The sequence below is a fragment of the Amblyraja radiata genome, chromosome 6, assembly GCF_010909765.2.
Source record: "Amblyraja radiata isolate CabotCenter1 chromosome 6, sAmbRad1.1.pri, whole genome shotgun sequence".
NCBI classification, from domain to species: Eukaryota; Metazoa; Chordata; class Chondrichthyes; order Rajiformes; family Rajidae; genus Amblyraja; species Amblyraja radiata.
The window spans coordinates 95,453,053-95,469,200 of record NC_045961.1 but is presented as its reverse complement, the minus strand read 5'-3'; the positions used below and the strand labels follow the sequence as shown (position 1 = coordinate 95,469,200).

General features: G+C 45.1%; 1 protein-coding gene across 1 annotated transcript in view; it reads right to left on the bottom strand.

The window, feature by feature from the left end:
* The window catches only part of gabrg3 (gamma-aminobutyric acid type A receptor subunit gamma3), a 644,954-nt gene that overhangs the window by 211,416 nt on the left and 417,390 nt on the right, over positions 1-16,148 (bottom strand). The gene's annotated exons all lie outside the window — the stretch shown is intronic.

Genomic DNA, 16,148 nt, shown 5'->3' with positions numbered 1-16,148 from the left:
GCGGTGCAGGCTCGAAGGGTCGAATGGCCTACTCCTGCACCTATTTTCTATGTTTCTATGTTTTTATCATTAATATGATCTTTTTTGTCTTGAGAGTTGAATTGTAATTCTGTTGTTTATTTTAGTTTAGTTTTGTTTAGAGGTACAGTGCTGAAACTGGCTCCTCGGCCCACCGATTCCCAGCGATCCCCGCACACTGACACTGTCCTACAGCCACTGGGGACAATTTACTATTTTACCGAAGCCAATTAACCTGCAGTCCTGTACGTCTTTGGAGTGTTGGAGGAAACCGGAGCACCCGGAGAAAACCCATGCAGGTCACGGGGAGAAACTGTACAGACAGCACCCGCGGTGAGGATCGAACCTTGGTGTCTGGCACAGTACTCTATTGCTGCGCCACCGTGCCTTGTTCAGTACACAACCTATCCTTTTGTTTCAATGATGGGAGGGATTTTGAGATCTATTAAACTAACATTTAAGAAAATCTCCTGAGCCGAGCTGCTGTCAAATCTTATTCTGATTATTTAGATATCGGAGACAGATGAAGCAAGCAGACCTTTTGGAAACCCGCTGTGCTTACAAATAAAGCTGCCACACAGCAACCTGTCTCAAGCCCGGTTCACAGACAGCCTGCCACTGTTGCGGGATGGACGAGTCTGTGTTCCAGGTCTACATGGAGTGCGTGAGGCTGCAGCCCCTGTTCCATTATCTAAAGGGGCTGCTCCTTGCCTTCTGGCTGCATTTCTCACCCACCATCCTCACCTTCGGACACCCTGTTATGTGATGAGGAGGGGAGAGGGTAGGGCTGAAGATGTCCTGGTTGGGTTGCTCCTCGGCCTGGCCAAGCTGGCCATCCACGAGTCACGCCGTCAGGCGGAAGAGGGCTCTGCCCGAGCCAGCTGCCTGCCTCTTTTCCGGGGGTTACGTCCATGCCCGGGTTGTACTCGAGAGACTCTGTGCTGTCCACGGGCAATATGGCGGAGTTCCGTGACCACTGGGCACCGTGCGGGATGTTTAATACTCAGTATATTGATCAGTATATATATATATGATCAGCCATGATCGTATTGAATGGGGGTGCAGGCTCGAAGGGCCGAATGGCTGACTCCTGCACCTATTTTCTATGTTTCTATGTATATTTGTTATTTAAGAATATTTGCTTTACTTTATATTGCGGTGGTGGGTTTGTCGGTATGGTATCGTGTTGTACGTATTATTCTTGTAATAATTGATGACATTTATTTTGGTTAAAAAAAAGGAAGTATTGTAGCCGATGGTGAAGCATGAACGCAGATGCCAGCAATAGACAGGATGATAAAATAAGGTGCTCAGGCACAGCTGCCAATCTCGACCGCTCTGCAGCTGAAAATCCGAAGAATCAGTATGCAACATGAGCACAAAGATAATGATATGAAATTATAGTCTATGCATGAGAAACAAAAGACTCTAAGTGCAAACAATGGTAGTCTACATAGATTTTGCCCATTTGCTGTTAGTTAGTGATGCACACTGATAATGTGCATGTTTACATAATCTTATTGCTTTGTAATTAATACGAGATATCTGTACTCTTTCACAGCCACCAGCTCTCTCTCTCCCAAGCAATAACATGATATTCTATTAGCATGTGGAAGGTTTCGATGTACCATTACATTGTCAGGCATGAAAAGTAGAATGTTTGTCAAATTTTCAAAATGCCCACCACTTAGAAGAGACATTTTAACAGAAGTGTAACCATAGTCTGAACACTGTGATCAACGGGTGGCCCCGGTGGCGCAGCGGTAGAGTTGCTGCCTTACAGCACTTGCAGTGCCGGAGACCCGGGTTCGATCCTGACTACGGGTGCTGTCTGTACGGAGTTTGCATGTTCTCCCCGTAACCGCGTGGGTTTTCTCCGATATCTTCGCTTTCCACCCACACTCCAAAGACGTAGCAAGCCAATTAACCTAACTTACACATTAATTAACATTCATTTACACATTGTCCCTAGTGTGCATAAGATGGTGTTATTGTGCGGGGATCGCAGGTCGTTGTGGACACGGTGGGCCGAAGGGCCTGTTTCCGTGCTAATCTATAAACTAAACTTTGGGCCACATATCTGAGGAAGGGATGTGCTGGCTCTGGAGAGGGTCCAGAGGAGGTTTACAAGAATGATCCTAGGAATGAGTGGGTTAACATATGATGAGCGTTTGATGGCACTGGGCCTATACTCGCTGGAGTTTAGAAGGATGGGGGGGGGGGACCTCATTGAAACTATGTTTTTTCATAAGTGTTTGGAACTCTCTGCCTTAAAGAACAGTGGATGTAGAGACTCTGAATAATTTTAAGGCAGCGGTAAATTCCTGCTTAGCAAGAGAGTGAAAGGTTACTGCAGGTAGATGTAAATATGCTGGTGAACTGACAATCAGATCGGCCATGATTTTCTTAAGTGGCCGAGAGAATTTAGTAGTTTTGTTTGTTGTCAGGTGTACCGAGATACAGTGTTGCAAGCTAACCGGTCAGTGGAAAGACAACACACGATTACAATCAAGCCATCCACAGTGTACACTGCACCATGGGCGGCACGGTGGCACAGCGGCACAGTCGCTGCCTTACAGCGCCAGAGACCCAGGTTCGATCCTGTCTGTATGGAGTTTTCCATTCTCCCTGTGACCTGCTCCCTGTTTGCTCCGAAACCTCCGATTTCCTCCCACACTCCAATGACGTACAGGCTTATAGGTTAATTGCCTTGGTATAATTGTAAATTGTCCCTAGTATGTGTGTGCAAGATCGTGTTATTGTTCGGCGATCGCAGGTCTGCGTGGGGTCGGTGGGGTAAAGACCCTGTTTCCATTGCTGCATCTCTAAACTAAACATGGTGAAGGCGATAATATTTAGCGCAAGATAAAATCCAGTAAATTTGAGTGGTTTGTCATTGCGCCTACTTGGTACATTACGTTGATTTGTATGTTAATGTTAATACTTTTCACTTTGAGAGCCATGATACATAGCACATTGTATTGCTATTAATCACAGACTAATTTCAAGGCAACAAGATTTTCAAATCTCTGGGTGGATCAGGTCAAATACGTATTATGATGACTTCTCTTTCTAGTTTAGTAGTCACATTTCCATTGCCCTACTTCATAATAATCCCCAGTAGCAAAACTATTCCATGCCATTATCGGGAAGAAAATAAAAATGGCTGGTTTTATGGAGAGCACAATTTTCATTGTATCTGTTGCACCTGAAGAGTCAAGAGAGGCAAGAGTGTTTTATTGTCACATGTCCCGAAATGGAATAATGAAATTCTGACTTGCGGCAGCACATAGAAACATAGAAAATAGGTGCAGGAGTAGGCCATTCGGCCCTTCGATCCTGCACCGCCATTCAATATGATCATGGCTGATCATCCAACTCAGTATCCTGTACCTGCCTTCTCTCCATACCCCCTGATTCCTTTAGCCACAAGGGCCACATCTAACTCCCTCTTAAATATAGCCAATGAACTGGCCTCAACTACTTTCTGTGGCAGAGAATTCCACAGATTCACCACTCTCTGTGTGAAAAAAAAAAATCTCATCTCGTTGCTAAAAGACTTTAAACTGTGACCCCTTGTTCTGGACTTCCTCAACGTCGGGAACAATCTTCTTGCATCTAGCCTGTTCAACCCCTGAAGAATTTTGTACGTTTCTATAAGATCCCCCCTCAATCTTCTAAATTCTAGCGAGTACAAGCCAAGTCTATCCAGTCCTTCTTCATATGAAAGTCCTGCCATCCCAGGAATCAGTCTGGTGAACCTTCTCTGTACTTCTTCTATGGCAAGAATGTCTTTCCTCAGATTAGGAGACCAAAACTGTACGCAATACTCCAGGTGTGGTCTCATCAAGACCCTGTACAACTGCAGTAGGACCTCCCTGCTCCTATACTCAAATCCTTTTGCTACGAATGCTAACATACCATTCGCTTTCTTCACCGCCTGCTGCACCTGCATGCCTACTTTCAATGACTGGTGTACCATGACACCCAGGTCTCGTTGCATCTCCCCTTTTCCTAATCGACACAATTGATATGTAAACATAACACTTAGTATAAATTACAAATAAAACACAAACTCCTTGTGCTGTAACACCAGGATAAGCTCTCAACTAAGAAAGCCAAGTGCAAAGCCAAAGTATTATCTAACTATCTAACTAAATATACCAACTTACAATAAATAACTATGCAAAAAACAGCTACCTGCATATTATTTTGTTTAAGAAGGAACTGCAGATGCTGGAAAATCGAAGGTAGACAGTTTTGTCCACCTACATATTTACTAGCTCTTTAAAAAATCTAATTGTGTAGATGCACATGCTAAACAACAAAGAAGTTCAATATATCAAAACAAACAATAATATTGCAAAGGCAAACACAATGCCCCCCACCCCCCCAGTCTGTAGGATCTACTGAATCCCACGACTGAAAACAAAGAACAAACGACACTTAGCTGAGCCAGACACCCTGTGTCACGTTTATCCCAGAAGCCCCTTTTACATACAATCATAACCAGCATGCAGATAAGGCCACTGTGGAGTTGTTATTGAGCTCATGTGGGTGAGGTAGTCTGTTGGTTCTCGACGTATGCTGGCTTTAACCGGTCGACGGATACGGTGTCAGTTTTTTGGCGGTGGGAGTGGGCTGACCAAGTCCGAAGCACATGCTCGAAACGGGTGTTCGGTATAATGCAACTCACCAAAAGGGGTCCTGGAGATCTTGGATTGTGGCCTTCATGCCCACGTTGGTTTTGCATACAGCCTGTCACCGCTGGCGACGCGCCAGCAGCCTCATGAGAAGGCCCAGCCGGAAGAGCTCAATAAAGGGCCTGTCCCACGAGCATGCGACCTGCATGCGGCAAGCGCGACCAAACCGGAAGCGGGGGCCGCGCGGAGGTCGAGTGATCCCCGTACAGGGCCGGTCCCATCAGCAGGCGACCTGCATGCGGCGAGCACGACCAAACCGGAAGCGGGGGCCGCGCGGAGGTCGAGTGAGTGACGTGAAGACCGGCGATGTCCGCACAACTCCATGCGGCTCTGGCGATCGAAGTGGGACCGGCCCCGCGAGGCCGTATGGCTCAAGCGACTACGTTAGGTCGTGCTTGCCACATGGAGTCGCATGCTCGTGGGACTGGCCCTTAACAACTCCAAGGTCAGATGCACTGATTGGCCTTATCTACACACTGGTTATGATTAGTGACAGAATGTATGCAAAACCAACGTGGGCGTGAAGGCGCCACATGTCCATGTCGTTCAGAGCTTAATACATAAGATCATAAATGATAAGAGTAGAATTAGGCCATTCAACCCAGCAAGTCTACTCCGCCATTCAATCATGGCTGATCTGTCTCTCCCTCCTAACCCCACTCTCTTGCCTTCTCCCTGTAGCCTCTGACACAATTGGTGTTTGTAGCGTTTAATCACCTGATGGTTGTTGAGAAGAAGCTACGGCTGAACCTGATCGTTATATTTTTCACCTTCTTCCCGATGGCAGGAGTGAAATACAAACGTGGCCAGGGTGGTGTGGGTCCTTATTGATGCTGGCTGCCTTTTTTAAGGCAGCGATTCCTGCAGATGCCCTCAAAGGTGGGTTGTACAGTACCCATGAAGGTCTGGACAGTGCTCACCACTTTTTGCAAACTTCTTCATTCCTTGTGGAACCAGGTCATAATGCAACCAGCCAGTATGATCTCCACTGTACGCCTGTAAAAGTTCAAGATAGTATTTGTCGATATATCCTGAACTGCTTCAATCTTCTAAGGAAGTAGAGGTATTGGTGAGCTTTCTTGTGCTGAGTCCAGGACAGATCTTCAGAGATATGCACACCTAGGCATTCGCGATTTTTGACTCTCTCCACCACAGTCCCATCGAAAAAGATAGGTTTGTGGATCCCCAGCCTTCTTGTTCGAAAGTCAACAACGCACTTATACATAATGGCAATAAACTCGTCTTGACTTGCAGATCTTACAAGCACCCATGGAGAGAGAAATGAAGTTAATATTGCCAGCCAGTTATAATAAAACGAGTTCAATCTGAAACATTCATTCTGTTTCTCCTCAGATGTTGGCAGAGAACTTGCACTTTCTGTTGTGTTAGTTCATCTGTGCTAATGTGTGGGTTGGCAGCAATTTCTGTTTGATAAAACTCCTGTCAATTGTAAAGGGGCATTGCAGAAAAGATGTTACTGTAGTAGCCAAAATGCCCAAGATGCTTCTTCATAAGGATGTGAAACAGGAACAGGGATAAGCCATCTGGCCTCTCGAGCCTGCTCTGCCATTTAATGAAATCATGGCTGATCTAACCTTAGCTTCAAATCCACTTTCCCACACACCCCGACATCAAACCGCTTTTCAATATCTGCCTTCAATATATTCGATGGCTTCACCTCCACAGCTTTCTGGTGTAGAAAATTCCAAATTCCAGGATTTGAGGAGGAATTTCCTAAGTCAGAGGGGGGTGAATCTGTGGAATTCATTGCCACAGATGGCTATGGAGGGCGTAAATGGATATTTCTAAGGTAGAGATAGATAGATTATTGGTTAGTAGTGGTGTCACAATTTATAAAATAAAGAAAAACTCTAATTGATGAATGGATTTTGCCTGAAACATACTCCCAAACTTCTCTTTACGGTTATCTTTCTATCACGCTATCCACAGGTGTCAGGGGTTATGGGGAGAAGGCAGAAGAATGGAGTTAGGGGGGAGAGATAGATCCGCGATTGAATGGCGGAGTAAACTTGATGGGCCGAATGGCCTAATTCTGCTCCTATCACTTATGAACTTATGGACCTATTTACAACGCCAGGTCCACAAAATGGCTGTGCATTCATTGCGCAATGCAATGACGCTTTAATACGGGGTTAAAAGCGCAGATGGGTTTCGAGCCTTGTTAGTCTTCTTACCCCAAGAGAAAGAGGTAAGTAATGACCGGTGAAAGGCATGAACAGGAAGGATTGAAACATCAACTAGAATGAATCATTTGTAAATCAGGTGCAGAAAGAGAAAGAAAAAGAAAAAGGATGCACATTTGTTTGATTAAGAACTAGAGGAAGCATATGGTGCAACAAAATCGTAAAAAAACAACTGTTTCAGGACTGGGTGAGGGATGGTGAAGAATATAAATACTTATCTCCTATCTCCTACTTTGTATTCTTTCTTTTTCTTTCTCTTTTCTTATTTTTTAACTCTCTTCCTCACTTTCTCTCTCTTCCCTTGTCTCTCTTATCTTTCTTTCATTTTCAACAAAAAAAATAAAAAATGAAGCTGTACATAAAATGTAACATGCCAATATATATTTGGCACCTGAGAAAAGGTGCCACATTATTGTACTTACTTCTAATAAATAAAATTAATATTAAAAAAAAAAAAAAAAAAGAGGAAAATGTGCAATTTCTTGCTTAATTGCCAACATTTAAGGGCAACACCGTGGCGCAGCGCCAGGGTCCCAGGTTCGATCCTGACTATGGGGATTTTTTACGTTCTCCCCGTAGCCTGCGTGGGTTTTCTCCGGGATCTCCGGTTTCCTCCCAGGATGTACAGGATGGTAGGTTAATTGGGCTTGGTGTAAATGTAAAATTGTCCCTAGTGTGTGTAGGATAGTGTTAGCGTATGGGGATCGCGGGTCGGCACGGACTCGATGGGCCGAAGGGCCTGTTTCTGCGCAGGATCTCTAAACTAAACTAATTTAAAACATCTGAATTATTTTTTTATATCGATAAATAGACAATGGACAATAGTCAATACACAGTAGGTGCTGGAGTGGGCCATTCGAGCCAGCATCGCCATTCAATGTGATCATGGCTGACCATCCCCAATCCCTGCCCAATAGACAAATAGGTGTCAATGCTGGAGAGGTTATGTGACAGTCAATAGCAATTAGCCTATTTTAGAAGTGAATTAATTTGAAAGGATCAATCCTTATCCAAGGCAGATTCATTTTATATTCACAGTGCATGTACTGAAATGTCACAAAATGTGATGGATTTGAATGGTGAATCATATGACAAGATGATGCTTTGTCAAAATTAAAACTGTTGGATAGTGCAACTTGGAACAAAAGTTTGGATACTTTCATTTAATTGTGCATCTGCACTTGCTTCAGGTTCATATTGCATTTGTCCATCAACAGTAGCAAATGACAGCCTTTCTATTATCTTGTCAGCAATCTTTAAATTAACAGCAACATCTGGAAATGTACCGAGTCTCCATTTAAAAATTACAGAGAATTGCAATCATATCCCAACACTTCATAGATGGTGAACATTCGGCACACTGGATGCTTTGTAAGAGCTTTCTGATTAGTCTCGATCCCTTGATCTTCCCCACCCCCTCCCAAATATCTTGATAAACTTTTTTCGAAGCCTATCGGGTGGTGCAGCGGTAGAGTTGCTGCCTTACAGCACCAGAGACCCGGGTTCGAGATCCTGACTACGGGTGCTGTCGATATGGAGTTTGTACGTTCTCCCCGTGACCTGTGTGGGTTTTTTCCGGGTGCTGCAATTTCCCCCCGCACACTCCAAAGACATACAGGCTTGTAGGTTAATCGGCTTGGTTAATTTGTAAATTGTCCCTAGTCGGTGTAGGATAGTGTTATTGTGCGGGCATCACTGGTTGGAACCTCCTCGGTGGGCCCAAGGGCTAGTTTACGCACTTCATCTCTAAACTAAACCAAACTTATTACTGAATCTGCTTTCACCATCCTTTTGGGCAGTAAGCTCCAGGTCCTTACAATGCTGGAGTGACTCAGCGGGTCAGGCAGCATCTGTTGATTAAATGGATGTGACATTTTGGGTCGGGACCCTTCTTCAGGCTGATTATGGTGGTGGGGAGAGGAGGGGGGGAAAGCTGGAAGAGAGGAGGGGCAGGACAAAGCCTGGCAAGTGATTGATCTCTGACTCTTCACTGCTTACTGGACAACTTCTCTTCCGTAACAGCAGAAGGGCGTCAAATATCTCAACTGAACAGTGCTGTGTTTAAGCCCTTCAGAAACTATTGCAGCTTTACTTGTCTTGCTACCTCATGCTCATCAGCTTTCCCTTAAATATTCACACTATTCACTTCTTCCACTATTCACCAAGAGGAGGGGAGAATACACCTCAAACTGCGGCGCATCCTGGAGGCCCTTCGAGCCTGCACCGCCATTCAATATGATCATGGCTGATCATCCAACTCAGTAACCTGTACCTGCCTTCTCTCCATACCCCCTGATCCCTTTAGCCACAAGGGCCACATCTAACTCCCTCTTAAATATAGCCAATGAACTGGCCTCAACTACCTTCTGTGGCAGATAATTCCACAGATTCACCACTCTCTGTGTGAAAAATGTTTTTCTCATCTCGGTCCTAAAAGATTTCCCCCTTCTCCTTAAACTGTGACCTCTTGTTCTGGACTTCCCCAACATCGGGAACAATGTTCCTGCATCTAGCCTGTCCAACCCCTTAAGAATTTTGTAAGTTTCTATAAGATCCCCCCTCAATCTTCTACATTCTAGCAAGTACAAGCCGAGTCTATCCAGTCTTTCTTCATATGAAAGTCCTGACATCCCAGGAATCAGTCTGGTGAACCTTCTCTGTACTCCCTCTATGGCAAGAATGACACACTGGTCAACCTGAGGAGCACCTTCAGCAACAGACTGGTTCCACCAAGTTGCAGCGCAGAACGCCGCAGGAGACCCTTCTTCCCTGTGGCTATCAAACTGTACAATTCCTTTCTCTTCTATCGTGAGGTAGACTGAGACTTACACCCCCTCCCCCCCCCCCCCCCCCCCCCCTCATCCTCCCTCCTCCTCCCTCCCCTGTTTCCCAATCTTTGCACAACCCTTCCCACTCGTCACTTTAACTTCATGTTTTGTGTTTTAATGACTGGTTGCAAATCAATTTCCCTCCTGGGATAAATAAAGTTCTACCATAATGTATCGTATAAAATGGTATAATTATCGTATAATCGTTCCCCATGATAATGGTCCACATAAAAATCTTTCCCTAAGACCAGGTGAAAAAAGTTTATCCTGAATTTAGTGCTACACTTACATTTACCATAATATGTCTATCCATCACCTATCTGTTTTTGCATTCCATTTTTTTTTTAAACTGTTGAAACATTTTAAAATATCTGTTCATTATTTTATCTATTGGGAACTGTGTTTACAAACCTGGGGAACTGCGGCAAGTGAGAACTCCACTTCTGTTTCGGTACCAACGGCAATAAAGCACTCGTGACTCTTATACTGCCCATTTAGTATTTTCCCACAAGAGGAAATATAATTGGTAAAACAGTCTGATCAATTCCTCTTCTAAGTTTCAATCGTCTTTATGAGTTTAGCCCCTACTTCGCCTTTGTTGGGAAAATTAGCCACAGCCGTTTCAGTATTGAGCTGTTGTGACGGCCATTGGAGGGGGGGGAGGGGGAGTACAAAGGGGGACCTGACGCGGGGGAGGGTAACTTTGTAAGCGCCCTCTATGTGGCGACTATTTGCATACCTCTGGTATACACCCAAAGAACTTCACTGTGACTTGTCAAATGTGATAATACAGTATTAAATTCATTCATCTTCCTCAAAGATATTCATTCAGAAAGTTTGCAGGAAATGTCAAATGGGAAATTTGCCGCTTCTCGGGTGTCCCTGACATCTGTGATAATTTGCGGCAAATCGACTGAAGATTAGCTCACCGCATTGACCGCAATAAATCATGTGTAACGGGAAAACTCAAAAATACTCTGATTTAAGATGCAAGACACAACGGCCTTGTGACATAGCATTGATTTCAAATCAACTCAAAAGACTGGACAACCCAATAAAACCCTGATGAGACAACTCCATTCATATAAAATGAAACTGTGCAGTACCATGGTAATAGATTCTCCCCCGTTAAGTTTTCATTTTTTGTACATTAAGGTTTTAAGGTCACAGTTAAATGCTGGTGCAGGCAGCAAAGGATTAGAAGCACACACCTCCAGATTCAGGGACAGTTTCTTCCCAGCTGTTATCAGGCAACTGAATCATCCTACCCCAACCACAGAGAAGTTCTCAACTACTATCTACCTCATTGGTGACCCTCGGACTATCTGTGATCGGACTTAAGACACAAAATGCTGGAGTAACTCAGTGGGACAGGTAGCATCTCTGGATAAAAGGAATGAGTGACGTTTCAGGTCAAGACGGAATTAACAGATCCCTTTCAGAATGGCAGGCAGTGACTAGTGGGGTACCGCAATGCTCGGTGCTGGGACTGCAGCTATTTACAATACATATTAATGATTTGGATGAAGGGATTAAAAGTAACATTAGCAAATTTGCAGATGACACAAAGCTGGGTGGCAATGTGAACTGTGAGGAGGATGCTATGAGGATGCAGGGTGACTTGGACAGGTTGGGTGAGTGGGCAGATGCATGGCAGATGCAGTTTAATGTGGATAAATGTGAGGTTATCCACTTTGGTGGCAAAAACAGGAAAGCAGATACTTATCTGAATGGTGTCAAGTTGGGAAAAGGGGAAGTACAACAAGATCTGGGGGTCCTTGTTCATCAGTCACTGAAAGTAAGCATGCAGGTACAGCAGGCAGTGAAGAAAGCGTATAGCATGTTGGCCTTCATAACAAGAGGAGTTGAGTATAGGAGCAAAGAGGTCCTTCTGCTTTTGTACAGGGCCATAGTGAGACCACACCTGGAGTATTCTGTGCAGTTTTCGTCTCCAAATTTGAGGAAGGCCATTCTTGCTATTGAGGGAGTGCAGCGTGGGTTTACAAGGTTAATTCCCGGGATGGCAGGACTGTCATATGCTGAGAGAATAGAGCAGCTGGGCTTGTACACTCTGGAGTTTAGAAGGATGATGGGAGATCTTATTGAAACATATAAGATTGTTAAGGGTTTGGACACGCTGGAGGCAGGAAACATGTTCCTGATGTTGGGGGAGTCCAGAACCAGGGGCCACAGTTTAAGAATAAGGAGTAAGCCATTTAGAACGGAGACGAGGAAACACTTTTTCTCACAGAGAGTGGTGAGTCTGTGGAATTATCTGCCTCAGAGGGCGGTGGAGGCAGGTTCTCTGGATGCTTTCAAGAGAGAGCTAGATAGGGCTCTTAAAAATAGCGGTCAGGGGGTATGGGGAGAAGGCAGGAACGGGGTACTGATTGGGGATGATCAGCCATGATCACATTGAATGGTGGTGCTGGCTCGATGGGCCAAATGGCCTACTCCTGCACCTATTGTCTATTGAATTAGAGAATCACTTAAACGTTACTCTGAAAATTGACAAGCAGGAAAAAGAGCTGTCTTGCATTAAAAAACAGCGCAGAGGAAAAAAATGTTCCGATGTAACCTCCCCACAGTAATCAGACATCGCTGTCCCTTAAAAACAGAGCTGTTACATTCACTGCAGGTGGGCAAGTTTAATGGAAAGCCTTTCCTGCGATTTATACTTCCTGCTCCAAAAATAATTTTTCTTCGTCCTGTGTAAGTTTCTATCAGTGTTGAGAGAAAATGAGACCTTGTCTCCCTGATTGTGAGCTGCGCTTGCACCAAATTGTCAGAGGCGTCAGTGTATTGAGGTAACTTTATTAAGGGCGATCTCCCATCTGAATTTTACTTGAGAGCATCATCAATCAAAAAACATGTACGGTTATCCTGAATTTTTCCGTTAATACAATTTGGTGCATTGGTGATTAAAATGTGGAATTTTCTTCAATCCCATGGGCATTGTTGGTAATTGTAGAAACTGTCAAATGCTTCTACAATTCTCCCAATTTTGCTAGCCCTTGCTGTCTCCTCCCCTTCCTTAACCCTCGAGCTGTCTCCTCCCATCCCCCTGCCCTTCCTCCTCCCCCCCACCCCCTATCAGTCCGAAGAAGGGTTTCGGCCCGAAACGTCACCTATTTCCTTCGCTCCATAGATGCTGCTGCACCCGCTGAGTTTCTCCAGCATTTTTGTGTACCTTCGATCTTCCAGCATCTGCAGTTCCTTCTTGAATACAAATGCTTCTACATAGCTATTCAAGAAAAGTGTTCACCTTGGCATACAGTACAAGCAATATATCAGATTATTTTATTTATTTTTCCTTTGTGCAGCAGGAACCACAGCCTATGCAGTTCAGTTCAGTTTAGTTTAGTTTATTGTCATGTGTACCGAGGTGCAGTGAAAAGCTTTTGTTGCGTGCCAAGCAGTCAGCAGAAAGACAATACATGATTACAATCAATCCATTGACAGTATAGAGATACATGAGAAAGGAATAACATTTAAAGCAAGGCAGAGCCAGCAAAGTCTGATCAAGGATAGTCCGAGGGTCACCAAAGAGGTAGACAGAAGTTCAGGACTGCTCTCTGGTTGTGGTAGGATGATTCAGTTGCCTGATAACAGCTGGGAAGAGTATTAAAGAAGGAACTGCAGATGCTGGAAAATCGAAGGTAGACAAAAATGCTGGAGAAACTCAGCGGGTGCAGCAGCATCAGTCTGAAGAAGGGTTTCGGCTCAAAACGTTGCCTATTTCCTTCGCTCCATAGATGCTGCTGCACCCGCTGAGTTTCTCCAGCACTTTTGTCTACCTACAGCTGGGAAGAAACTGTCTCTGAATCTGGAGGATGTTCATAAGTTCATGAGTGATAGGAGCAGAATGAGACCATTCGGCCCATCAAGTCTACTCTGCTATTCAATCATGGCTGATCTATCTTTTCCTCTTATTCCCATTCTCCTGTCTTCTCACCATAACCCCTGACACCCGTACCAATCAAGAATCTATCTATCTCTGCCTTAAAAATATTCATTGACTTGGCCTCCGCAGCCTTCCGTGGCAATGAATTCCACAGATTCACCACTGCCTGACTCTTCTTTAAAGAAATAAGTCAATTGATTGATTAGTTGGTTGAATGATGCAGCACGCCGAGTCAATGCTGCCCATCGATCACCCAATCACACTAGTTTTATGTTATGCCACATTTCCATCCCCTCCACAGCCCTCTGTGGCAATGAATCCCGCTTTTGTTTGTCTTCAATATTCATCACGCAGTGCTGATCTTTGAGAAAGAAACGACGACAACCTTTCACAACAAAGAACAACAGGTGCAGTTTAGTTTCGTATAGAGATACAGCGCAGAAACAGGCCCTTCGGCCTACCGGGTCTGCACCGACCAGCGATGCCCGCACATTAACCTTATCCTACACATACGAGGGACAATTTACACCCATGTCAAGCCAATTAACTTACAAACCTGTACGTCTTTGGAGTATGGGAGGAAACCAGAGATCTCGGAGAAAACACACGTAGGTCATTGGGAGAATGTACAAGTATTCAGTATTCAGTATTCAGTATTTACTTTAATGTCATTTTAACTGAGTACTTACATACACAGATGAAACGAAAAAATTGTTTCTCAATCAGTTCCCATCAGTGCAGTTAATAAAAACAGAATAAATACATATAGCTTTAAAAAAATTAAAATTACCATATCTAAAATAGGCCTAAAAATTGAAATATAAACAGACATTCAGACCGAACAGTGGCTTTGCTTTGTCAGGTGCCTGGCTGTCAAAGTATGGGCGAGGTTAGATGTGTTGGTGTATGATGTATGGGGAGGGGACACAGTCCGTTAACCAGTCTTATTGCCTGTGGGACGAAGTTGTGGAGCATCCTGCTGGTTTTGCAGCTGATGCTCCTGTACCTCTTCCCAGATGGCAGAATGGACAAGATGTGGTGTGATGGATGATAGGGGTCCTTGAGAATGGAGATGGCTCTGCACCTGTAGTCGGGATCGAACCCGGGTCTCCGCCACTGCAAGCGCTGTAAGGCAGCAACTCTACCGCTGCGCCACAGTGCCTCTCAGACCGCATTATGAAGCACGGCACTTAATCCACGCTGCGGAGAAAGGCACAGGCAACTCAGAGACTCAGGAAGCTACACATAGCAATTTATAAGTGTCATTATTGACTCTCTCCTGGTGCGGTGAGGTGGCCCTTGCTCCTGTTTGTTTTATGTTATCGCTGGGCGGGTAAGTGCGGCTGCTTGAGGGAGCTTGGGAAGGAGTGCTGTGCAGCTTGGCTGCTCTGCTGAGATTGCTCTGTGCTGAAGAAATTGACTTCATAATCTCTCCGGCTATGATCCTCCCCTGTTGGAGAGGAATCACGCTGAGATTTGGCGTGCAGTTGACAAATTTGTCGATAATGGGTTTCAGCCAGTGCATCAGAAGAGTGCTTTGAAAATAGATGTTCAGGGTTTCAGCAGTTGTTCAAAGATACAACTGTGAATTTAAACAAAATCTGTTGTGCGTTGAAAGTAAATAATGAAACAGTGTCAACTAGAAGGGGTCAATGCGATTATGTTTTTAAATTGTAATATCAGTTCCCTTGATATTACAAATAAGAAAACAGGCCCTTGGCCCACCGAGCCCACTCCGACCAGCGATCCCCACACCATTACACTATCCTACGCACACTAGGGACAATTTACAATTTTACCGAAGCCAATTAACTTACAAACCTGTATGTCTTTGGACTGTGGGAGGAAACAGGAGATCCCGGAGAAAACCCACGCAGGTCACGGGGAGAAGGTAGAAACTCCGTGCAGACAGCACCGGTAGTCAGGATCGAACCCGGGCCTCTGCCGCCGGAAAGCAGCAACTCTACCACTGCGCCACCATGCCACCCTTTATGGACCTGTCCCACTTAGGCGATTGTTTCAGGCGACTGCCGGCGACCGTTACGTCGCCGGCAGTCGCCTGCAAAACCGGCATCTGCAACGGCGACACACACACACACACACACACACACACACACACACACCGCCACACACACACACACACACACACACACACACACACACCGCCACACACACACACACACACACAAACACACACACCGCCACTCACACACAAACACACACACCGCCACACACACACACACACAAACACACACACCGCCACACACACACACACACAAACACACACACCGCCACACACACACACACACACACACACAAACACACACACCGCCACACACACACGCACGCACGCACGCACACACACACACACACACACACACACACACACAGCCACACACGCACGCACGCACACACACACACACACACACACACACACACACACACACACAGCCACACACACACACACACACACACACACACACACACACAC